This window comes from Cryptotermes secundus, unplaced genomic scaffold, assembly GCF_002891405.2.
Source record: "Cryptotermes secundus unplaced genomic scaffold, Csec_1.0 scaffold509, whole genome shotgun sequence".
NCBI classification, from domain to species: Eukaryota; Metazoa; Arthropoda; class Insecta; order Blattodea; family Kalotermitidae; genus Cryptotermes; species Cryptotermes secundus.
In genome coordinates this window covers 254,221-280,475 of record NW_019725420.1, presented here as the reverse complement: position 1 = coordinate 280,475, position 26,255 = coordinate 254,221, and the positions used below count along the sequence as shown (strand labels likewise).

General features: G+C 42.6%; 1 protein-coding gene and 1 non-coding gene across 2 annotated transcripts in view; both read right to left on the bottom strand.

Annotated features, from left to right (window-relative positions):
• The window catches only part of LOC111863350 (polypeptide N-acetylgalactosaminyltransferase 2), a 150,847-nt gene that overhangs the window by 26,212 nt on the left and 98,380 nt on the right, over positions 1-26,255 (bottom strand). The gene's annotated exons all lie outside the window — the stretch shown is intronic.
• Positions 6,883-6,954, bottom strand: Trnaa-ugc. Its single transcript has one exon. It is a non-coding gene; the product is annotated as a tRNA-Ala (tRNA).

The following is a 26,255-nucleotide window of genomic DNA, read 5'->3' as shown; positions in this document are numbered from 1 at the left end:
TTAAAAGTTTAAAATTAGAACTAAAGATTTTATTATGGTGCTATTACAACAAACACAAAATTAACGTGTGTGAAGTAATCTACGGGTGGACAGCTATCAACGAAGTAGAAGTTGATAATGACAGGGAGAGTGTTTTAGATGTTAAATTTTGAACTGGGTGCAGTGTGACAGCGACGTGAGTGTTATACACCTGATGATGGCCGTCTGAGGCCGAAACATGTAGTGTAGGGAGCAAGATCAAAGACACAAGAATATATTGTTTGCACTTGAGACGGAGGTTATATCATTTACCATACATTACCATTAAGGGTCACTGATAACTTCCGTCTTCTAAGATTAATATTACTGTTACTGCTGTCATTTACTGCCACTGCTACTACTGGTACTGCTGCTACTACTGCTACTACTACCCTACTTCTGATACTGATACCACTACTCTTACTGCTTCCGCTACTGCTACTACTGCTGCTGCTGATACCACCACTACTACTACTACTGCTACTTCTGCTATTGACATACTGCTATTAGAAACCGACAGCTAAACTATACCAAAGCCCCTAAAGATTCTTCTTCTTATTAGTATCATTTGACTAATATGTACAAACTGAGATGAAATGTTCTTACGGACAAATGACCAGGCTGTGCGTACCTTCCGAATTCTGCATCATAAGCAGATACACCCAAACTCGTGTAATTGGGATAAAGATGGTCGGAACACTAGCCTCACCTTCACTATCTCCGAATTTTGCCATGGATTGTCTCAAAACAGCGGGCAATCAGTATCATGCTTTTATACTTATGCACTTCGTCAAAAGCATAAAAGTGAACGTGTCTCCATGTCATCAAACTTGATGCTGGGAAGCAACATTCTGAATCACACGGCCTTGTGCAGTCCCAGTCTGACAAAGCCATCCATCTCGCACCAGATGGCTTGAATGTAAGGGTCTAAGTGTTTCATACATATACGCGTATTGGGCTATCAGCAAAGAAGTAAGTGACGTCACGCTGCAGGAAAAGAATTCATTAGATGGACGAACACAAAGAAACCGCTGAATTCCTCTCAAATTTGTGGAAAAGTACACATCTACACATTTTAGTGCAGTTATACATAGCAAGTACACAAATCGAACACACTATAAACAGGCAAGCGGAAAATGGGCCGAAAAGGCAGCAGTAGAGCCCATCAAACATGAGCTAATGGGCAGGAAAATTGGGTAACGCTTTGTATGGCAGACACTCGATACAGAGCACATCGCCGATTTCCCGAAATCTGTGAGACATGTACATTAAAGATGTAAAAGACAGCAAAGGAACCTAATGGATAATCATAACAAGGAATTATTCATATCATTAGTTAGTGAGAGTGGCCTTAAGTAGGCCTAATGTTGGCCTTAAAATAAAGGAAAGGAAACCGCTCGTAATAATATTTGTATAATAATACAATTAAACTAAAAATATGTTAAAACATTAAAACAAAATATAAGTAAAATTTTGTTCAATTAGAACCTCAAGTAAAGTGGCTCTTAAAAATGAATTAAATTTAATGAAAAATGCATATGGGAATACTCGCAAGATATAGGAGTGTCATATACCAAGTTTCATAAGAATCTGTCATATGTGAAGGATTAATCAGACTCTGAAGTAAAAATGCTCTTGAAATGGGTTCAAATGAACAAAATGTACATTTACCAACAGCGATATAACAAGGGAATCATATACAGAATGTCCAAACATGAACATAACGAGAAGACGAGTTAAACGAAACTCAAGTCTCCAAGGTTCGACTATTTCTCGAAGTAAATAATCCCTTAAAATAACAGAACTAAAATAAAAATAGTAAAGTAAGTAAAGGTATCCGTGTAACAGGCACTGAAGGCCCATAGGGCTGTGAGATGTTGAGGTTCCCACGTTTTCTGCACAACTGGCTCATGGTGGCAGCAAGGTTGTCAGCCCTACGCGCCGGCCGCCCTTTACCCCCAAGAACATTCACAAGAATATTCCTGGTACTCATTTCTGTTAAAGGCTGAGTCGACCCCAGGGCCATAGTGCGGCTGGAAGGATTAGGTAAATTGAAAAAAATCCAATGACCTCATCGGGATTCGATCCCACGACCATCCGGCTTGTAACATAGTGCCTCAACCAACTACTCTATCGCGTGCCCCTAAACGAAACATAGAATGGAACAAACACTTAGTGTCCACTATACCGAATTTGTTAGAAAATGAACACGCGGTTTAGACCTTGTTAAATGCGGACATGAAACTACTGCATGGTATTCTATTTGCTGAATATTCTTAAAATGTAAGCAAACAGAACAGCACGGCCAAACATAACAATTTCATGAGCCGAATAGTGACTTCTTTTACTTTCCGTACACATCAACCTACAACTATTATCGAAAAATAAATAAATAAAATGAAATAAAATAAATAAATAAATGAACAGTGTCCGGGTTACATGCTTCTGCGATATTTCGCTATAATCAGGCCTTCATAAATATGTAAGATGTGAGCGTCAGTTACAAACTAGCGTGCCCTTGCAGAAAAATGGATTCTGTCCGCGGACGACAATTTGCTCACCCAAGGTTTAGAAGAACTCCTCCCTTCAAAACTTAACAGTCACCTATGTTAAATGAGAAGGCAAAATGATATCGCTTAGACCTTTATTAATAAGCCACTTTACAGTGCGTATAACAGCTTACAAAAATCTATGCCTGGAACAGGTTTTCCGATGAATCCTATTCTATCCGTACGGAGCGCCGGCTGCCTGCAATGCGCTACACGCACGTGTCAGGTTGGTAGCCCGCCATCCAGGCGACTATCACGTACGTCCGATAATCCCAGCCATTTATCGTGCCGTCTTTTCATTCCTCTGTGACGTTCTTAACTGCATACACAATGATAAATACTAAATGTGTTTCCAACTACATGAACACGGTCCTGAGTTCAGTGAATGCTATGGTCCCGGAGTGCCCAGGGCTCCGGATACCCCTATATCAGAACCACCCTTATGTCTGCTATGGAACCTACAACAGGGAAGGTCGGACATGGGATGAAGCCCATGAACATGGAATGCTATGAATTATTTCCGTGAGTGCGCTAACCCGAATAACTCGGAAATAACTGAATAAGTCTGATCGATTAAGATTCAGAAGAGTTCCGGCCTCTAGGGGTATGACGGAGTAAAGTCCAAAGTGCGTTAACCAACGTTTCGGAGCAAGATATCGCTCCGTCTTCAGAGTCCAAGTTCATCCCAAGTAAGGAACTAGATTGAAGCAGGCAGCAAGCAGAGCGATTCAGTTCAAGGCCATCTTAGAATGACTTACAAGAAGGCATATACGCTGCAAGCTATCTCTTCGCATGTCACTGCCGCACTGTCGGTGAAGGGGTTTTCAGTAAAGTCTATACATACGAAAATGTTGGCGGGTTTTTGTGAACACGGTAATGAAACTTCGGATTCCAGAATTTGTTGACAAGTTATTGATCAGCAGCAAGACTGTGCTTCACGCCGTTTGTCCTGAAATTATTTCCGTAAAAATCTGGTATAGTTCAATAGTACACACCCTAACACTGTCTAAAAGTGAGGCGGTGGCGGCGAAAGTATTACATTTGTCTTACAGCAGCAGCTCATATTGCTAGTAATTTTTACCTAAACAGATACGATTGATTGTATAATTATTACTTTCCAATGTATTATATTCACTGGAAGCAGAAGGGAATAATCTAAAGGAAGGCCGCGCCATAGCTTAAGCGGTTAGTCGCTGGCTTCCCACTGCGGCGGCCTGGGTTCGATCCCAGATCTGGTCAAGTGGGATTTGTGGTGGACAAAGTGGCGCTGGGGCAGGTTTTCTCTCAGTACTTCGGTTTCCCCTGACAATCTTCATTCCACCAATTGCTCCACAATCACCCTCACCTATCATCTGGGGCTGGTACAATAGGCCAGAAGTGGCCGCAGTACAAGGGACCCCACCCTACTATCAATAAAGAAAATCTAAAGGAAACTATGCATCTTCAGTTTTCCCCATAATTTCTTGCTACTTTTCATCCTAGCTTACATGATTAGCGTAATGGCCGGGTTCCACATGGAAACGCATTAACACCTCTTGCCTCAGCTGCTCAGTTTTTATTTGGTCAAGCGATTTTCTGTTGTCGACGAAACCGGAAGCCCATCACTCCGTTCACAAAACCTCATCATTGGACCATGTTCTGAGCCATTTAAATATATAACTTCCTCTTTTTCACTGGCTCTACAGCCCCTTTGTTCCCTGGTCTCTGATTTTCAGTTTCATGATCATTTTACAGGCGGCAGGACTCCTTGGACGAGTGACCAGCTCGTCGCAAGGCCTCTACCTAAGCAGAGGATAACATAAACCCAGAATAAACACATACACATACTAAACATTTCTGCACTGTGTGGGATTCGAACCCATGATCCAGGTTTCCAACCGAGAGAAGACAGTACATGCATTAGACCGCTCGGCTACCGTGACCGGCCATACAACTTCCTGTATGGAAAATTATTATTGTATTATCACAAATATATCTATTTCATCAGACTGGTTTGCTCCATTTCCATGAGGGATTTCTATCAAAATTCCGTACGATTTTATGATTTATATGCGTACTAAACATGCCACCCATCTCTTGCTGATTAAATCTCCATATCAACTGCGTGTGAAAAGAACAAATTACGAATGAAATGTTTTATCGTGCAATTTTCATATTTATCTCATTAGATCCAGATATTCTCCACCTTCCGTCGCGGCTACTCTGTAGACAGATAAGTGACAGTACAGTATTTGCGTAAGTGTTCCTGACTGAATGTTTTCTTCATGGTCCGATTCATTTACTATCGATAACGACATGCAGCACTGTACTGCCTCAGTGATAAACGGGTGCAGGTATCATTTGCTGTGACGTCAGCGTCAACACTCTGCAGCTTGCTGGGTTCCCTCGGCAGCTGCATTTACACGTCCCGCTGCCGAAAGGAATACGAAAATGCAGAACATTCCAAGGCGCCCAGCATTTCTAACGCTCTGGTGCAAAATGTACTCAACTGTGGTCGCGCCGGTCCCGGGCCCGTGCAACAAATAACATCGGTCTTCATTGGCCAGGGTTTCAATATTATCTAACAGTTTATTTCTTGGTTTAATTAACAGCGCTGTGAACTGCATACGTTGTGCACCGTCGGATAATGTGACACTTAATAGATACATATATCTCCCAGAAATAGGATCGCGGTAGTCCAGTCCGTTGCCAATCACAAGGCCTATACAGACTGAGCTACTAACTGCTTATGCTCATCATCACATTAATGTATATGTATGTGTCTCTACACCAGAATCCACGACTTCATGCTTGAGACGTCTTGGGTCAGACTCTCGACCCGGAGGTAGCGTACCCCCTCACAGGATTTCTTTGATTACCGCAGTCTCTAGACCCTTTAGACTAAAACCTGTTCAGACAGTCCAAGGCAGATTCTTTTTGTGTCCCTGACATTTCACAAATCACAGACACACTGCTACATAGCCTACGGAGTGACGATAAGTTATGACACATGACGTAGCTGAGAAGGCAGTAAAAATCAAGAACATAGAACATCAGAATGTTTCATGATGAAGTCTGCATGGCCGCCATGTTGGCACTGATGGCAAGGAACAGAAAAGTACAAAGGCAAGGTACCACCAATATTCAAGAGAATCATGTAGCTGATATACACACGGACAAGATAACAGTGGGAGGCACTCCAGATCACATCCCACCGGAAACAGCTTTAATTCCGTCCCAGTCAATCATCGAAACAGAACTGAGCTTTATCTGTGGACAAGCCATTATCCAATTATCCGCCATATTCTTTGTACAACATAGTATTGGTCCGAAATATTTAGATACGACCCACACCATGTTTAACAACTGTTGCTTCGCCAATCACTTGGTTATTTACTGACGCTGTATCAAGTGCAACAAGAGGTGTGAAAGGCAACACAGGCAACATGTAGGGATACCTGTTTTATGACATTTAGTTCAAAGCGATTGAAAAAGTAACATAAATCGAAGAATGGCCGGTCCCGACTGGATTAGAAAGTAAACTCAGAAACACTGACGTGTGCTTGGCACTCCAACATACTGGAGAGGAAAGAAACGAAATGAGTGGATCAGCTACCACATCTCACGGCCACAGGCTCGACATGATACCGGGCTAGTACGTTCATAGTCCCACAACTTATTCCCCTAAAATTGCTTTTAATATTATCTTTCCATGTCCTTCAAGGGTCCATCCCAAGATCCTCATCAAAATTCTGAAAGTACTTCTTTCTTGCATCATGTTCAGCATCGCAATCTGCCGTAAGATGTCTGGATGAGTTGTGCAATTCATAAAGTTCCTTCTTGCGAAATCTCATCAATTCCTTAACAATTCCATCTCCCTTAAGTCAGATTTTTCGATCATTAATGATTTTTATTCATTCCTCAGAGTAAAACACTATTTTCAAAACTAAATAAAACGTATTTTTATCTAAATATAAAATGCATACTTCGTACGTTAATTGTGGCAGAGATGTGACTGGCAGAAAGTATATTAATCTAACCAGAAACATTGCTGACAGAGGTCTCAAGTATTTTTTATTGCTAGAGGGGTGGGACTAAGTCCCTTGTACTGCAGCCACTTCTGGCCTATTGTACCAGCCCCAGATGATAGGTGAGGGTGATTGTGGAGCAATTGGTGGAATGAAGATTGGCAGGGGGAAACCGAAGTACTTGGAGAAAACCTGCCCCAGCGCCACTTTGTCCACCACAAATCCCACTTGACCAGACCCGGAATCGAACCCGGGCCGCCGCGGTGGGAAGCCAGCAACTAACCGCTTGAGCTATGGCGCGGCCAAAATGGAGATGCCGTGGATCGAACCCGGGGCCTTTCACACGCAAAGCGAACGCTCTACCACTGAGCTACATCCCCTGCTGCTATAAGGGACTTAGCCCCACCACACTAGCGGGGGGAGAAAAAAACCCCCTAGACTATAACAGAAACCTGGCCGCCCCATAGCTCAAGCGGTTAGTCGCTGGCTTCCCACAGCGGAGGCCCGGGTTCGGTCTGGTCAAGTGTGATTTGTGGTGGACAAAGTGGCGCTGGATTGGGTTCTCTCCGAGTACTTCGGTTTCCCTTGCCAATCTTCATTCCACCAAATTCTCCATCGTCATAATCACCCGGGGGGCAGGCTACAATAGGCCAATCAGTGGCCGCTGTGCCGAGTGAACCCAGCTGGACTCCACCCCCCACTAAGCGAATTAAAAATATTAAAATAACAGAAACCTGTAGTTATTGAGACTGAATCCTTGGAAGCCTGAGACGTGCCACCATGATGATCGCCGCTGAAAGAAAAATCAAGTGGTCGTTGTCAAATTTAAATTCTATCCTAGAAATGAGAATGTCTGTCCCCGAAATTCGAAGTATGAGGCACATACAAACCATATGGTGACATATTCAATAGAACACGTGCAAATTGACCCACTGAACAAAGGATGATATCGACTGAAACATTCAGTTCTTCGTACAATGAAGAGAACAGAACGACATATGAAATAAAAAAGAAGACTTTAAAAGTGTACCCTCTTGGGTTATGCCATACAAGAGCAGAGGAACTTTCTGCTTCCATCTTCAAAATCATTAATAAGACAGCAAATTGTTCTGAAATGTTCGTAACCATCTACAAAACTACGCGGTGACATGACCCAAATGACCTTATGTTCACCGTCTACCATTCCAAAGAACGTGTGTGCGAATCTTAAGACGGAAGCGGAACCACGGACAGAAAGTTAAATTTCCTTCATGGGATAACATTAACAGTAACTAACTCCATGGAGCTGAGCCCTTCAGTAGGAACCGTCAGTTGTGCCGTTACTCAAGAAACTCCCAATATTTTATTGAACCCGAAAGTTCATTACCGTGTTCACGAGAGCCATCTACTGGTCCCTATCCTAAGCCAGATCAATCCAGTCCAAATCGCTTCATCCTATCTCTCTCAGATCCATTTTAATATTATCCACTCACCTACGTCTAGATCTTCCTAGTGGTCTCTCTCCTTCTGGCTTTCACCCCCAAATCCTATATGCATTCCTCTCATCCCCCAGAGGAATGATGTCCAAAAACTAAATATATTTAATTTTAAATACCAAAAAGCAAGAAGTCAGGGGAACTGGGAACTACATTTGTAAAGCTGGGGCGGTTAACGAGTACAAAGACAAGCATGGGGCTGCTGCAAGCCAGCGACATTTTATTTGACCCGAGACAAGGAAGATTGAGATACACTGGTCGCTGGAACGGCTGGTAGGCCTACCCGGGCCACTACGCTCTTACAAGACGTGGCCGGCGCTAGCTCTGTGATTATGATTAAGATGAAATCAACTTGTGACGCACTGCAGCCAGCTGTTGCAAACCAAAGTGGATTCTCAGCAATATTGTTTCAGAATCCCGTTGCACTGGTTTATCATATGATTTGTGTAGGCAGTGTTTGCGGTGCGGTTTCTTGTAGTGCTCGCAGGCTGTTGGTGTACTACGTTGTCACTTCTACAACTTGTTTCGACCTTATATGGTCTGTGGTCACGATCTGACAGAAGCGTAACTGCTTCTTTAGTCTTCTTCTGTAAGGGCATAGGCCATTGGCCTGTTTTCTCCCATTTACCTATGAGTCGTCCGGCACTTCGGTGTCCTCTGCGTTTATAGTTTAGTAATACCTTTCGAAGTCTATCCCTTGTCATTCTTCAGACACGATTTCTTTTAGTTCCCTGTTATAATGGTGCGGTTATGTTATGTTTGAGGTTTATATTCTATACTCCGTGGCATTGTGTGGATCATAGGGAATCAGTTAACAAGCCTGTTAAATGTAAGCCGATCATTCTTATGGGTTCAATGGAATTCTTTGGTTTCCCAACTTCTTTTATCTTAGACAAGACCTGAGATTTTTACAGAAGTAAAGACTTAGATTCTGGTCCTGCTGTGCACCACATAATGTCATAACTCAGAAAACGATAATCCCAATATTTTCCTCTCCTATGTAAGATTTGAGGCTTTCACGGCGGTGACTATGAAGAAAGCAGTCTTCTGGGATTTGGCACCGTGTATATGTGGTGTTAACCGACCGATGGAGGCGATACGTTCCTCCGAAACGTCGGTTAACACCACATATACACGGTGCCAAATCCTAGAAGACTGCTTTCTTCATTTTCCTCTCCTGTTTCAGCTTACTGTAAACATTCCGACAGGAACTTCGGCCACGATTTCCAATTTATTTGCTAGTTCCTGGCTGCTGCGTGAGACATCTGACGCGAGGAACATTCATGAACTGCAGTGGCCAAACAAATCTACAATTTAAATTACAAATGCTGGCACTGAAACGGTGACAACCTCGGTTTAAATAATAACTGACATACTTACTGTGAAATTTGTATAAGAGACTACTATGTAATCTTAGCCTATAACATATTTAATTACGCACCGCGGTACAAATACGTACAGGGAATGGAGGTATAGCTTCCTGCATTCTTAATCTCGGAACCAAATATGGATGACAGGTAAGTTACACAATCCATCCGATTTGACTTCGTGGATACAGAAAATGCAGACCTACTACGTTTCATATAACCTTTAGTTTAATGTTCAAGAGATTCTAAATTCGGCTCTGAGACTGTGTTTAACGAGTTCTTATTCAGTCTCTCGACTCCATGCTGAGCAGTACACCAAAACATAGAAGTACCATTTAGAAAAGTGGGTACTATCTTCTGAGATGTGACGGTGTGTGCTCCAGCAGAAGTTCACCGATGTTTCGGAGGAACGTACTGCTCCCTTCGTCCTGATGGTTGTTTGCTTCGCTTACTCTTCGGCCCTGAAGATGAATGAATGAATGAATGAATGTATGTATAAGTTGTTGGCTTTCTCAGCCCTTGCACGGCGACCTACAGTGGTCTTTTGTCCTTCCCCTTTTGATTATCCCCCCAGGAATCCTGCGCTTTGAATGAAACGCAGGATTTTGTACATGGGGGGCGTCGAAATAGTCACTTGGTTCCATAAAGTATTGACCCAAGTGACGTAATCTTAAACAAGCCAAGGCCTCACATTCACACGGGATATATGTGGCTGTTTCATTTTCTTCTTGACACCTCTCACAAGTTTGACTGTTAGTCCCAATTTGAAGAGGTGTCCTTTGAGGTGACAGTGTCCTGTAAGTAGTCCTACCACCCATCATAGCTGGTTCCTGTTTAACTTCAACAGTTCCTTCGCTCATTTAGCAGAGGGTCCTGATTTCAGTCCCTTTGCTTGCCTGAGTCCAGTCAAGGATTCCCAGTATTTCTTGTGCTTCATATTTGTCCAGTCCCTGATTGCCTTTCTGGCAACTCCTGTAGAAATGCCACAGCCTGGTTCAGGTCCTATGAACAGACGTTCAGCTCCAGTCTTGGCCAATTGATCTGCGACCCTGAAGATGAAGGCAGTTGAACTTCTACCGGACTATACGGCATCACATCTCTGAAGACAGTACCCTCCGTAGTCAGCGCTACGAGAACCTCAAATCAACTATCACGTCATCCTAATCCTTCTCTAATCTCTAATCAATCTGAAATTTCTCGTCCTCAAAATGAACGTAGCTGACAAAGACATCAGAAAGCATTACACGGCCCTCAATGCATGCTGCACCTAGATGTGACATCCGTGAAGCGCATATATATATTGGATGCTTCTCGTTTTCTCTCGGTTTCGTGAGTTCAAAATAAGTCCTGGCTGTTTTTTCTTGTCTTCGAAGTCCTTGTAAAAACACTGCAGGCATCATTAAACATAAACACTTCAATTTTCAGAAACTTGTCTTTCAAAACAACAACAGTAGGCTGGCAATCAATAAGACTGTGAAGCGGACACCACAAACTTGTACGGCCTTCGAGAGGACGCGTATTCAGACTAAGTCTTAAACACAGAACGCTCTAGGCACGCGACTGAACATTTTGAACGAGGTATCAGTGCAATGCAAACTTTCTAGAGTCACATAACAACATATAGAAATGTGCTGCTAAAATTAATTTAGTGAACTACATTACGGAACATTCTGTGGAGCACGAACAGGTTGCAGTAATTTAGTATCAGCATGTATTGAGTGAGGTCAGATTATCGGGGTCAGTCTCTCCTCTGTGTTGGCAATGACACTGCACTATATCCCCTTTCCCCTCTCGTATGTAGACAGGTGCGGACATTTCATCAATGAAGTGAGTTATTTCGAAAAATACATAAACATGGAAACATTTTAGGTATGTTTAGATTCTGAATAAACTCGATAGGCCTATATGGTATTTCTATTACACGAACATTAACATGCGTTTGTTCAGTTCGCGTCAACAGATTACAGAGATTCTATTATCCTGAAGATGGAAGCAACAGGTTACTCCGAAACGTTGTTACCTTCCTACCAAATTACTCAATCTTCATACCGCTGTTAGAACCTGAAAACCCAGTAACTATCAGGGGTGCGCCAACGAAAGCGCTGTATAAGCTCCTTCAATAGAAGTCACCTAGTTCAGCTCATTGCATATATCGCACGTACACAAAGACAGACGCCACTGGTGAATGAAGCGCGCCCATTTAATGTCACTCTAAGGGGCAGTCGTTCGAGAGGTCGAATATGACGCGGCCATCGGAATCGGGCTTTTGCATAACACAAACCACAAGCACTTTTCTTACCGCAGGAAAGTTCCCTGACTGGGAGAATGGCTGGGGCCACGCAGCTGCGGACGTGAATAAAATTCGTGTCCCCACTAGGGGTGGAATCCCAGCCATCCGGTCCGGGTATTTCAGTTGTAAAGAATCCCTTGTAACTTATGTTTACTCTTTATCTTAAACCTGGATCCATACTTTGGTCATACAAATATAAGGTCCACTACATGACAAACACCTAGGAGCCGGGATAGCGCAGTCGGTATAACGACTACGTACAGGCTGGACGACTGATGGGTCGGAGTTCGAGTCCTGGAAGGTTAAGAATTTCTCTTCTCCACGTTGCCCAGACCGGCTCTGGTGTCCACTCAACCTCCTATCCAATTGGTATCGGAAGGCCTTTCTCCTGGGGATAAAGCGGCCGGGGCGTGAAGCTGACCACTCACCTCCAGTTAGTGCCGAGATCAAGAAAATTTGGATCTATATATCCACTCCCCCATACGCCTTCATGGCATAGTGCTTAATTAGTTAAGGGCAGAGGCAACTTCACCTTTTACCCGATAAACACCAGCAGATCCATAATAATATGTCTGTAGATGATGATGATGACGTAAAGAAGCCGGAATAGCTTAGTCAAAGAAGTGGGTAAGTACGGGCTGAACGGACGGAGTTCGATTCCCGACAGGAACAGGGCTCTTCACGACCGCGCTCAGACCAGCTCTGTAACCCAGCTAGTCGAGACCTCTTTCCCCAGGGTTAAAGCGGCCAAAGCATACAGTGTGTCTACAGAAGTGCAAAATGTGTGTAACTTTATTTCCAATGCGCACGAATCGTGCTTACGCACAGTACAGGCGTGTACCGGGGCCAGGAGCAGTATGTGCTGCCATCTACATTTCAAGGAATTCGTGAAATAATGACCGACTGAAGAGAAAGGCGATTCCTGGGCCAGCGGTCAATCGGCCACTCGGATTATGCTGGACACGTCCAGGTGTTGCTACACAGAGCCACCACTACAGGTTGTCTCACATGCAGGTTCACTGCCAATTTGCAAGCCTTGTTGATTTTGATATTCATGTACTGCAATTAGAACTCTGTCTTTGGGGTCGATGATGGGGGGGGGGGAGATGTTTGACTAGCTGAGCTACTATTCACTTCTCAAGAAAGTCTCTGTTCCTGGTAAATTAGTTTCATAGTTCGTTAGTTAAAATGCAACTTCAGCTTTCGGAGTTTAGTCGCCTCATAAGTTGAATCCGCTGCAACCTTTCGCGTAGGGCAATTTTGCAGTCGCCACCTCCACTGAGAAGAGTCGAAACACTTGAAAAATTCCAATATACCACCCGGATAAAACGCCGAAAGGAAAAGTTACGTATCAAAGGCCGTGAAAGCCCACGGACAAATTGGTCAGCCAGTCTAAATGTTGCGTTGATTATAAGGAAATGTATGAAGTGTGACTTCGATGAACTTAGGAATAGTTTTGTGTAGGCCTAAATTTCCAAACTTCGCCAAAATCCGTTAATTATTTTGGAAAATGAAACATGCTGACGGATGGACAGACACGAATTCCCCCTTATGCACTGAATATAAAGAGAGTTCATAAGCTGACGGCGATTTTAAAAACACGTTCGGCTTGTATGTCTGTAAGTGTGTGTGTGAGGGAGAGTTGTGGGAATTTTCATGGCGACCTGGAATCACTCGTCAAAGCTGTGAAGTATGCAGAGAGAAAGGATGAAGCGCCCTTCACTTTCCAGTTGATATTTCAAGAGGGCAGCATGCAATTTTGTTACGAAAGTGCTGGCGATAATGAGGCTATGCATTTCCATAGCAACTATGCAACAAGAAGAAACGACGTCCAGATTAGACGGGAGGTCGTTTGCCTTCATCAGTTTGTCCATCAGAATGATTCATATCCGAGTTTACTAAGTCGATTTAGTGCGGTCTGCACTAAGAGCTGTAACGAGAAACTAATTCTACATTAACGTATAATCCATATACAGCATGAAGCTCAACTCCAACATCATAAATTTCTTGAAAAAAATAATGGTCTCATATAAATAAATTGTAAATGTAAAGTTGTTTCTGTGCTTAATTAATTAAGCACTATGCCATGACGACATATGGGGGGTGGAGGTATAGCTCCACCATTCTTTTTCTCCTCACTAGATGGAAGTGAGTGGTTAGCTTCACGGCCCGGCCGCTTTGCCCCAGGGGAACTACCCCCCGATATCCATTGGATAGGAGGCTGGGTGGGCCCCAGAGCCGGTCTGGACGCCGTAGAGAAGAGATTTGTTATGATCTATAGTTTCATTTGCAGATTTTTTAAACACACGGAAGACAATTTATTAATATGCGTGTTGTATCTGCAGTGCGAATGGTTTTACAGCAACATATATGTATGTGAAATAACGACCATCAAGACCAATGGTGTTTGCCGTAGCAAAACGTGTACTCCAGTCTCGAGTACGTCCTTCATTCTAGAAATTTCGGTTCATAACGAAGATGGTCCGGGATACTCTACTCTGCAAAGTGACTATTTGGTAAGGGCGGTGGTATTGTTCTCTTCACTACTTTCATGTCCAGAAAAGCTCCGGAATGGCAGGCGAGTTAAGGTAATTCCAGTGCTAAGGCTATGCATAAAGCCTTAAGGCTTCATAGCATGAGCTGTCTGTGCGCATGCCCTTTCATGTCGGATATAAAGTTGATATTGGTTACTTAAATTGAGTCCAAATTTTGTTATTAGATTACAATGTATAATCAGTTTAATTCTAACCAACAGCCTGTTGCAATAGTAACTCTATAGGCCTGTACTCAGGAGATATGGGTTCTAATCTCTAACACATTACCGCCTTTCCTGACTGATGTTTCCATGGTTCCTATCAGTCTCTCCAGGTGAATGCCTGGAACACGGCTGCTCCTTTTCAGAGAGTATTTAACCACCCGTCATGATGAAAAATTGTTGTATTTATATTTTATGACATTAAAGGAGGAACATAGACTGAGGGCGTTTCAGAACAGGGTGTTGAGGAGAATATTTGGACCGAAGAGGGATGAAGTGACAGGAGGTTGGAGAAAACTGCATAATAAGGAGCTTCATAACGTGTACTCTTCTCCAAGTATAATTAGAATGATCAAGTCAAGGAGGATGAGGTGGGCAGGGCATGTAACACGAATGGTGACGTAGAGAAATGCATATAGGATATTGGAGGGAACGTCAGAAGAAAAGAGATCACTGGGAAGACAAAGGCGTACATGGGTGGACAATACTAAAATGGATCTTAGAAACATAGGATTGGATGGGATGGATTGGATTGATCTGGCTCAGGATAGGGACCAGTACAGGGCTCTTGTGAACACGGTAATGAACCTTCGGGTTCCATAAAATGCTGGGAAATTCTTGAGTAGTGATTATTTAACAACGGTTTCAGAAAGTCGAAGCATGAAGTGTAGAGTGGCAGGTTGATTAGTAAATAATAGATTTAAAAACATATGGAACAAGTGGCAGCGGCCTAATTTGAGGTACTATCCAGGGACTAACCTAAAGAAACTGGGAAAACCATAGTCAGTCAGTCTGCGGGCCCATATTTGAACTTGGGACATCTCCAATACGGAGTGCCTTCCACTAGACTAGATGTTCTGTGTGAAACAGTATGGTTAAGTAACCTCAGAGTCAACGACTCTGCCTGGACGCTTGCGTGCACTACTGCATTAAATTTTCCCGCTTCAGAAGAAGAACCTGTTCGAAACAATGAAACGATATTTCATGATTTCTTTGCATTCCCCCAGGCTAATTATGGGAGAGTACCTTAAAAACGGTTTACGACCGCCATCCTCTCATATATTCACCATTCACAACTATTCTATCATGCCTCATTCGACAATATTCAATCAGTGTAGTTGAAAAAGGTCGTTAAATGAAAATTACATGCTCGTAGAAATTAGTATGTATGAAGGCAACACCTCTGAGGGCCACCTTATTGCCCTCATCAACAACCCGTAGAAGCGAGAAGTACAAGCAGGGGTACCGATATATGATGACGAACCACTGCGGCTGTGCAAAGTAAAACTGTGTCCACAAACATCCAGGCATCAGAAATATCAACGAGTCTTACTCCTCGAGAATGAAAGAAATCCGAATGGTCTCTCAGGAGCCACACTAAAGTTTACAGAGCGCATCCAGTGCGATCTAGGGACACTGATCCACTTGCTGTGGATGGAACCGACCTCTTCGTCTATGTGTCATGTGAGCCAACTGGATCAGCAGGGCTGCATACCAAAGTATCGCCACTCCTTCATAGGCAATTTCCACGATGTCCCCATTTTAAACAAACGATTACGCAAACTTTGCTTTCTCACATAGTTCGTCTTCAGTCAGTTTGATGAAACTTCTCCTTGGTGCTAAAGGTTGACTGAAGAATTATTCTTTCATATTACAAATGTTTTCCAAATAAATCCACACTTGAAGAAAGTCGTCTTCTGGGTTTAGGCACCGTGTATTCTTCGTTTTGGCCGACGTTTCGGAGGAACGTAGCGCCTCCATCTTCAGAGCAGTTGAATGGCTTGGAATGCGTAGAGCAGTAGCTACTGCTACTGCCAAAACGAAGAATACACGGTGCCTAAACCCAGAAGACGACTTTCTTCATTGTCATCGCCGTGAAAACCTCAAAACTTACAAATCCACACTTATTAAGACAATCTCTTGAACTCCTTAGTCTTCGGATCAGATAAAGATCATACCGCATCTATCACAGTACAGCGCATAAGAATCTCAGCCAACAGCCATGTCTCTAGAGACATTCGAACCGGTGACCTTTGTATCTGAGAGGCCTAAAATTCCGCCTCGAAACTGATATATGCATTTCCTGCTTCATATGTCTGAGGCTATGCCTATCCAATTGTCACTATCTTGAACTGACTAATATACATACTCAGAATATATGTCTACTGTACCTCACTACTAAGCCTCAAATGAGAAATATCCACAAGAAGAAAGTTTCGCCTCTAAACTTTTTTTCCTTGGCACTACAGCCCCAGTGGGCCTAGGCCTACCTCCATGAACTTCTCCGTTCACTTGGTTTTGTCTAGATCTTACGCATTCGGTAGGACTTTTGGCCTGAGTGATCAGCTCGTCGCAAGGCCTCTACCTGTACACAAACAGAAAAACGCACACAAAGATCCATGCCCTGAGTTGGATTCTAACCCACGATCCCGGCTTCCAAGCGAGCGAAGACAGGGCGTGCCTTAGACCGCTCGGCTACCGTGACCGGCCGCCTCTAAGCTTAGATCGATATAATTATTAACCATTGTACCTTAAAGATTTACAGGATAAAGCTTTTATAGATAATTCTTATAATGTGGGTACTCCAAGAAAAAACACAGCATTCCCATTACAAACACAAGTCGGTTAATTATATTTTAAGAAGCGATTAGTATTTATTCTGAAAACCGAACGGAAGACGTGAATACACCGCTTGAGTAAAATGCCAAGTTATTACACGTTGAAGCAGAAGCACATATAATTATAAATGCGCTACAAACAATTAAATCAGCTCCTTTTGCAACAATTACTCACCTTCAGAGGAGTCCTTCTCACTAGAGCATGAGGGGAGAAGACGGTCTTAGGGCATGCAAAGAAGCCACCAGTACATTGAACAAACTGACATGAACAGCCAATGAGAGGCTGGGAGAGGGGTCAACTAATTTGTTATGAACTGTATCACACATATTACACCGGAAATATCAGGGGAAATTCCTATTTTATAGATCTAGGCGTAGAAGGAAGAATAATAATTTTAAAGCAACTTTTTTGGAAAACAGGCTACGAAGATCTAAAGTCTATGAAGAAAGCAGTCTTCTGGGATTTGGCACCGTGTATATGTGGTCTTAACCGACGTTTCGGAGGAACGTATCGCCTCCATCTTCAGGGTAGAAGAAAAAATATAAGAAATCTGCAAGCGAAGAGACCGTGAGAACCGGTAAAAGCAGACTTCTGCTTTTACCGGTTCTCACGGTCTCTTCGCTTGAAGATTTCTTATATTTTTTCTTCTACCCTGAAGATGGAGGCGATACGTTCCTCCGAAACGTCGGTTAACACCACATATACACGGTGCCAAATCCCAGAAGACTGCTTTCTTCATAGTCACCGCCGTGAAAGCATCAAATCTTACATCTAAAGTCTATTAAAATTGACCAAAATAGAATTCAAAGATAGGATTTTGTGAATATGGCGATGAACAAGAACCTGTCTCCGTTGTCGAGGGAACAGTCCTCATATTTCTATGCCAGGAGCGCAATGGAGCACAAATGTGACCAGCAACCGTGAAATGGGAAACAATCTGCCCAACATAAGTCAAGCGTTACTTGCCTGGCTCCAAGTAAATTGATCAGACAGTGCAGACTGCAATCAGGTAACCAACCCCAACATCACTTCCGTCACGGGAATCACATTGGTTCCTCATACCATGAAATCTTACTTCAGCTGTGAGGTGAAGCTCTACGCATAATCTCAGCACTAGCTACTACACCGCTTTCTGCCCACTGGTTCCTACGCTGTTTAACGATGCTATATCATCTTCAGAGGCTGTTTCATGTCGAGCTAAATATGTGGGGGCTACATCAGTAACGTGAAATGGAAAGTAAATCGGTAGTTTATTTCAATGTACTATCCCGGCATTCGACTAGAACGGCTAAGGAAAACCATCAATGCCTCAGAACAGCAAGAGCTCAAGCCGGATTTTGAACTATGTACCTTCCGAATATACTACAAGTCGTGTTGGCGCCGAGAAAACTTGTTAATTCTTGTTTATTTATTTGAAGCCGTTGTCTTAATTGCATAGGTTATATGCTTACAGCGTCGGATAGCAGGATTATGAATTATGAGTAGCATATTTTAGGGTACGATACTAGCCTGCAGGCACATGCTGCAACAGCACCTCAAACTAGGCCGCGACCCGTCCAATTCATTATACAGGTCTAATACGAACTGCTATCTATGGTTCTACGGTCCTTTTGTTGGGCCTTAGTCGCTTTTTCCAGTTTTTTAATCCTATACACAATCGATAGGACTCCTTGGATGGGGGATCAGCCCGTCGCAAGACAACTACCCACACACAGAACAACACCAGACATCTATGCCTTGAGTGGGATTCGAATCCACGATTCTAGCGTTCGAGCGAGGGAAGAGAGTTCCATGCCTTAGACCGCGCGGCCACTGTGACGATACGAATTATTAACGGTCGTTAAATAAACAAAAACTTTGGGCCCTTTAATCAATTATGGATCCAAGAGGAGATCTTGACGACCATGGAGCTGATCGTGACCGACAGATCATGATCCTGGTCAGCTTTCACCCGGAAATGTTTATGAATGTCCGGCCGCTTGCTCCAAATTGCACTGGAAAGTGTAGCAGAAGCCTCACTGCGTGGAGTTCCGACACTCACTGCTTACCAAACTGAGGTTCGCGAAATGTTTTACAGCGTTCGTCATTATAAATGCATAGGGTTCAATATGCCACATCTGAGTGGCATTGCTATTACCAAAAATTTGCATTACGTCATGGGCCTACCGATGATGCCGCTCTATCGCTTTTTTCTTATAGCCCGTCCAAAGTGCACATGCCTACTTGAGTGTAGGGGCGTGTGCCTTCTTCTTCTTCTTCTTCTTCTTCTTCTTCTACATTTCATGTTAGGTCTTCTAGCATCTTTCCCATCAGAACAGCTGGTAGACCCCATGGACAGGGGATCAGCCCCGTCGCAAGGCCCCTAGCTACACAGGACATAATAGACCACTGTAGGTCGCGGTGCAAGGGCCAAGAAGGCCTACCCTTCATACATACATACACAGGACAACACAAACACAGAAGAAACGCGGACAGACATCCACACCTCGAGTGGGATTCGATCCTACGGTCCGAGTGTTTGAACGGGCGAAGAAATTTCATGCCTTAGACTGCGTGGCCATTGTGACCAGCCATTTGCTTTCATAGGGCAATAATCCGCAAAGCGCCCCATGAGCGTATGGCGAAGTTGAAACCGCGTCTAAAAGGTGAGACAGGAAGAAGTAATTGAGAATTTTCGGGGAAAACATTATTCATGACAAAGGGGTCTCAACTTCAGCGGTCGTTGCGGCTCAGTGAGCAGATTTCATGCTTCGCATTCGGGATGTACCGGGTTGAAATCTCAGCCCGGAGACAGCATATCGTGATATTTTGTTAGTGCTATTCCTCAGTATCTCCAGGTAAATGCAACCTTATGATCCCTTCCCTCCATATATTTCCCAATTCATGATTCACTGACCATATAATTCAATGCTATAGGCTATACAATATGATGAAATCAAACCACCGTTAAATGAATTAAGAGACAAGAAATTCTGGAAAAAACTAATTGCCTAATTTACATGATACGACAAGGACCGCATAAAAACGATACGTCCAAAAATTCTTCTAATGTTGCGTGAGTAATCGTTGTCGCGGTAACGTTTTTATAGAGACGTTGCCTAGCAACGATAGGGAGATACACAGAAACAGGTAGATGGGAGGGATTTATGAAGTCGTTGGTATGGGATCAGGTGCCATGATATAGATACCAAGTTTCATAAAGATTGGGTCAGGCATCCAAAANGGGGGGGGGAATACACAGAGACACAGCATCGAAATAGCACAAGCCTACTTTAGGAAAGCAGGCCAAAAATGAGGTAAGAAAGGAACAGTGAGATCTGAGGTTCTCACAATGGTGACTATGAAGAGTACTATCTCCTGAGATGTGACACCGTATGCCCTTGAAAAGCTTTACGAATTTATTTCGAAGAAAAGGAGACAGGCATATTGAGGGTGGCACAGGTTTAGAAGATGCCTGAGGTGGAGTCACTTTGTCCTGTTTAGGGGTTTGAAGATTCTCAAGCGCTATTTGAACTTCGTACATAATAACCTGAGTCGTGTTCATCCGTCCACACGTTTCACCTCCCAAGCCACTTTAAGTAGTGACGGTAAAGTTGTCTCTGTATTTAATTAACTAAGCACCACGCCATGGAAACGTATGAGGAGTAAAGGTATAGCTCCACCACTCTGGACCACGGCACTAAATGGGATTGGTTAGCTTCACGTCCCAGACGCTTTACCTCCTGGGAAAGAGCCTCCGGCACCCATTAGACAGGAGGCTTGGTGGGCCCCAGGGCCGGTTTTGACGCTGTGGAGTAATGAAAAGTATCTTGCCCCTGTCGGGAATCGAACCCCGGCCGTCCATCACGTAGCCTGTCGCTATACCGATTGAGCTATTCCAGCTCCTTACCTTAAGGAGTTACGTTTGCTGTCTACTCTAGCAGATACCATCTAAGTAGCATTTAACTTGATTCCTACCTTTACTTACTTACTTATGGAGCTGAGCCATACTTGAGAAGACAAATCTGCAGCTACTCAAGAATTTTCCAGCGTTTTATGGAACCCGAAAGTTCATTACCGTGTTCACAAGAGCCCTCCACTGGTCCCTATCCTGAGCCAGCCCAGTTCAATCCATCCCATCCCATCCCATCCCATCTCTCTAATATCCATTTTAATATTGTCCAACCACATACGCCTTGGTCTTCCCAGTGGTCTATTTCCTTCTGGCTTTCCCACCAATATCCTATATGCACTCCTCTTCTCTCCCATTCGTGCTACATGTCCTGCCCACCGCATCCTCCTTGACTTGATTATTCTAATTACAAAATAAGTAAAAGAAACAAACAGCACTTCTGTTACAAAGGTCTGTCTGTTAACAATGTTAATGTAAAAATTCGCTGGTTATTCTAAGTACTACAAGAAACCCATAAACAAACTCTGGACAAATGCTATGTTCTTGTACCTGTGTCTACCGGTACCATTTCGATAGGCTACAGAGGACTAAACAGTAAAAATGTCCATCTTGACGTTACAATAGCCTGTATGTTATTCAGTGTTGCAGAAAGTATTACTTTGAAAAGTCTCATTCCATCTGTCGGACAATATTTATTGAGCACAAGGCTTGTGGTATGCGAGTAGCAGATGGTACCAACATTTTTTGTCGTGTACACCCTTCCAGTTATGCATCACCACACTTCCCGCATTCAGAAACCAATTTCGAGTTTGATTTCATACATAAAACCTTTTATCTCTTCCCCCCAATACAATATACGAGAGGCATAAGGCTGGTTTCCATTGTGAGTTTGGGAGTCACATCTTATGACATGCCTCGGGGTCGAAAGGAAAGCAATCTTAAACATGATGCTTGAAGTTTTCATAAACGTGTTGATATTAAGAGTGGACCTCTCTTCAGAGTGCAAACATCGGGTTACATTTCAGGTCAATAATATGAAAACATGTTTCACTCATCTCATTCGAAATACTTAATATACATAACGTATACATGTATATATGTAGCATTCGAATGGCAGCGCGTCTGCTTCTTACTCGGGAGGTCCGGAATTCAAATCTCGACTCGAAGACCGGCTATCCTAACTGAGATTTAACATGGTTTTCCTCAGTCTTTATGCAAAAGCCGAGAGGGTACCTCAAATTAGGCCACGGCCATTTCCTTCGTAATTTAAAACTCATTATAAGATTTGAGGTTCTCACGGTGCTGACTATGAAGAATGCCGTCTTCTGGGATGTGGCGCCGTGTATATATTTTGTTAAAAGCCACCTGCTCACGCTGGTTCACCGCTCGCTGATTTTCTATACCCTGAAGATGGAGGTGATACGTTCCTCTGAAACGTCGGTTAATGCAATATCTACACGGAGCCACATCCCAGAAGACGGCATTCTTCATAACTCATTCTTCACTGATGATCCTAGCTTTCAAAGCTATATAGTGTGAGCTGCTGATAGCGTCTTTAAATAAATTATAAATAAATGTTAGAAATATAAGAATAATTTAGTTACGCCCTTATGTAGTCGACCCCGTTCTAACACATCAATATTGTCAATAATTAAATCTGTCTGTTAACTTTTGATATACGACACCAAATTTCATGTAGATCGATCATATGATTTGGGAGTTTGAACATAAGAACAGGAGAACACGACAGCCCTGAAAATTACTGTTCCACTAAAGAACGCTTAATGAGCAAAATGTAGTATGTTTTGTGACAACGGGTGCACGTTACTGAATCCTTCATAACAGCAGACTATTCAGCACAATGTAGCGGGTAACTACAAGTATGTTTAAAATAGCACCGGTGAAGAGTCGAAAAGAGGTGGTCTTCCAACATGGGGCTTGAGCGACGGTTCCCATCATGCAGCATAAGATTAATTTGTTACGATATGTGCCCATACGCTTACGACAGATGAAGAAACAAGACAGCGGAAATAGTTACAAAATGAGGGGTTTCACATTTCAGACCCGTCAGAATATTGTTGCGGTGACGAAAACAAGAAGAATGAGATAGAACGAACACGTAGCATGCACGGAGAAAGAAACAAGAGCTTAATTGCTGCTAGAAAACCTCAAAGAAGGAACAACTTCTAAGGCCCTGGCGTAGATGCAGAATAATATTAAAACAGACATTGGAGATGAGACATGATGATGCCAAGTGGAGTGCATTAGTTCAGGATAGAGATTTTACTCAATAGTTTGGTTATATAACAGGAAATTTGGTGACCAGCTGAATAAGACTGCGTGCACTGTTATTTAAATCAAATGTCATCTCTGTCCCTTACAGGGACAGTGCAGTGGCAGGGAGCCAAGCAAGCCATGTACACGGATAGAACCGTGCCAACAACCAGAATATGAATTTTCAGCAATGTCATTTCTACATTCTAGCGTTTAATTCGACCCGGCAGTTCGTGTTGTGACTACCGCAGAGAATTCTCACGGCTCCAGTCGCGGTGGCTAGAGATCCGTGTGTCATGCTTTTCCTTAGTCCCACCAGGCGAAGATCGGATTATGCTAAAGGCACAAATGATCAATACACACGCACATATACGTTACTTTATTAATAATATAATCAATTTCACAAAATTTTTCGGTCATACGGCCATTATCAGGTGAACATACAGATAACATCATATGAAAACCATCAAAAAATATACGAATCACATCACTTCCCATAGATCATTATGCCAAGCTATGTTATAAGCCGGATTCGCCTTGAATGTATGAATTAAAACATTAAAGGAGGGTTTTCACGCCAATATATAAAATAAATTATTAAAACAATACGACTCTCTCACTGAGTACATATTTTAGGGTCCAAATAAATCTTATGTATAATCCGTGTCATGCATTATCATATGAAGCGGAGAGGCCATATTACATGCTATTTCTTTCAACAGAGAATGATATGAAATTACATTTTTAATAGTCCATTTGTTTGGTGTACCTCTGGGGTTTCCAACAAGCTCCTGCATTTTAGTTACATGGGTCGCCTGGATGTGTCGTTAAGTTGTAGCTTGTATATGAAATCTTACTATCGTTTTTCTTGTTATCCAGTGATCTTTAAATTATCGAAATATCCCAAGTTCCATTCGCTTTGTTCATGTTTCTGGTAAACAGCTTTTCGCTATTACCAGTTGTTGCCAATTTTATGTTGGATATTAGCATGTCAGCGCAGAAAAATTGGCTTTACAATTTCAGAAATTATTTTTGTTGCTCGTGGTGGCTACTTACACTCTCAAAGTTCTTAGACTCATATTTTTATCGCCTTTTGAATACAATTATTGTATGGCAGGCAGAATAAAGTAAGCTGTGTTCCTGTACTAAAATGACCTGTCTTTGGAACTCCACATATATATAACTGGAGTATGGAATTGTATGAGGCTCCATGAATATCTGGCCTGTGTTCTTCTATTGATCTTTGCACAAACAGAATGCAACCGCTTCCTTCTACATCCCTCTCTATTCACCATTCATAATCATCACACTTCGTATCAGGCCTCATGATCTCAGCAGCCGATGTTCTGAAGTCTTTACACGGCTACCATGCCAATGTGACGTCTGATTCTCAAATCTCCTCTGATTTCAAAAGAAACTACTGAAAAGAAGCCGGGCTGTTTATGTTAACATCTAAATACCTCCACAAGAATTTCTGTAAAGAGGTTTGTAGCCCACGTTTACGTGCACAGACAGACTAGACAGAATTATTTCTTGCTTATACAAACTGGTGATATATTTTTGGTGCAAGATGTCCAAGATAAGATATTTCGCTACCTGAAAGTTTCGAAACAAACTCAAGTTGAACATCAGTCATGTTTCCAAGTTTCATAGTACAAGGAAATTGTCCATAAACAATGGCAATGGTACACAGCTTTCTTGTGAAAGGAATATGCTCATTTATATCGGCCTCCGTATTTGTCTTTTAAAATTTACATGAATATTTCCCTCCTACTTAAACACTTTAGCTCGCTCATTAAAAGTATGAAGATAGACCGTAAATATTCCTATAGGTTTTGTGTGAATATTGTTTTGAACGCTAAAACTTTAACTTTGGCGACAGAACGAAATTCTGTGGCTGTGCTTTATAACTTTCGGAACCGCAATCGCCCTGCTTTTATATAAATTCTGTCTGCTTTGACTTCATTTTGTGTCTGTTCTTGTTCACAGGCCGATAAAGTGAAAGACTGAGCACGCTCGATCCTTCTGACGACAGGATTCCAAGGAAACTGCTGATAAATCAATAAGGACTAGACACATCATTTCCAATTAGAAGATTTGCTTCAGCGGCACTAAAGAAGGGAAGAACGGCGACTACTGCAAACTGACTTCAGTGTCTGAACATTTGGCTGCACTTTCTTACATCAATCAACACAGTTCATCGTGAAACATAAAAATATTCACCGTCCACCCCAAAAGTTGGGTCACATTTCCACGAACGAACCGAAGTACTCGTATGAAGATCTTCGGCATGCCATCAAGAGAAGCTATTGAGTGTCTAAAATATACTTGAAGGCGCGTCACCATCAGATGTTGAGATGGATCCTTATGTTATCAGTGTAAATATTTCCTTGGTATCTCTGAAATTACAGAGAATCTTTCAACACAATCCTTTTACTGCGCTTCCTCCGCTAAGGGTTTAGACAACGGATGCACGAAACTGACCACTCATTTCTGTATCCGACCTAAGTTTAGCATGTGTGCAGTTTTATCTCCAATCCCCTTAATCGGCCTTATGTGTAATTTTAAGACATAGAAGTAATTTCAATTATTTTATTTATTTATTTATTTATGGGTTATTTAACGACGCTGTCAGTAGCTCCAACGATATGAGGTCGCATGATTCCATACACACATAACAAACTGAAAAGGATGTTGAAAGAAGCGGCCAAAGCCTAATTAGATGTTCTATTCCGGTATTTTCTCGGAGGAACTAAGGAAAACCAAGAAACGTGTAAGGATCCCCGGTTTTCTAGCCAAGATTTGAATCAGGAACTTCCTCAATAAGATGCCGGAGAGCTGCTAACTCGACCGTGAAGTTTGGTAACTTTGCAGTATCATTATCATTATCACTATCATCATCATCGACGTATTTAACGACAAAGTAATGATTGCTACAGACATACGTACAGCGTGGCATGAGAAATGGCGGCTTGGTCATGAACACTGCAGGACACGAAAACCAAGGGG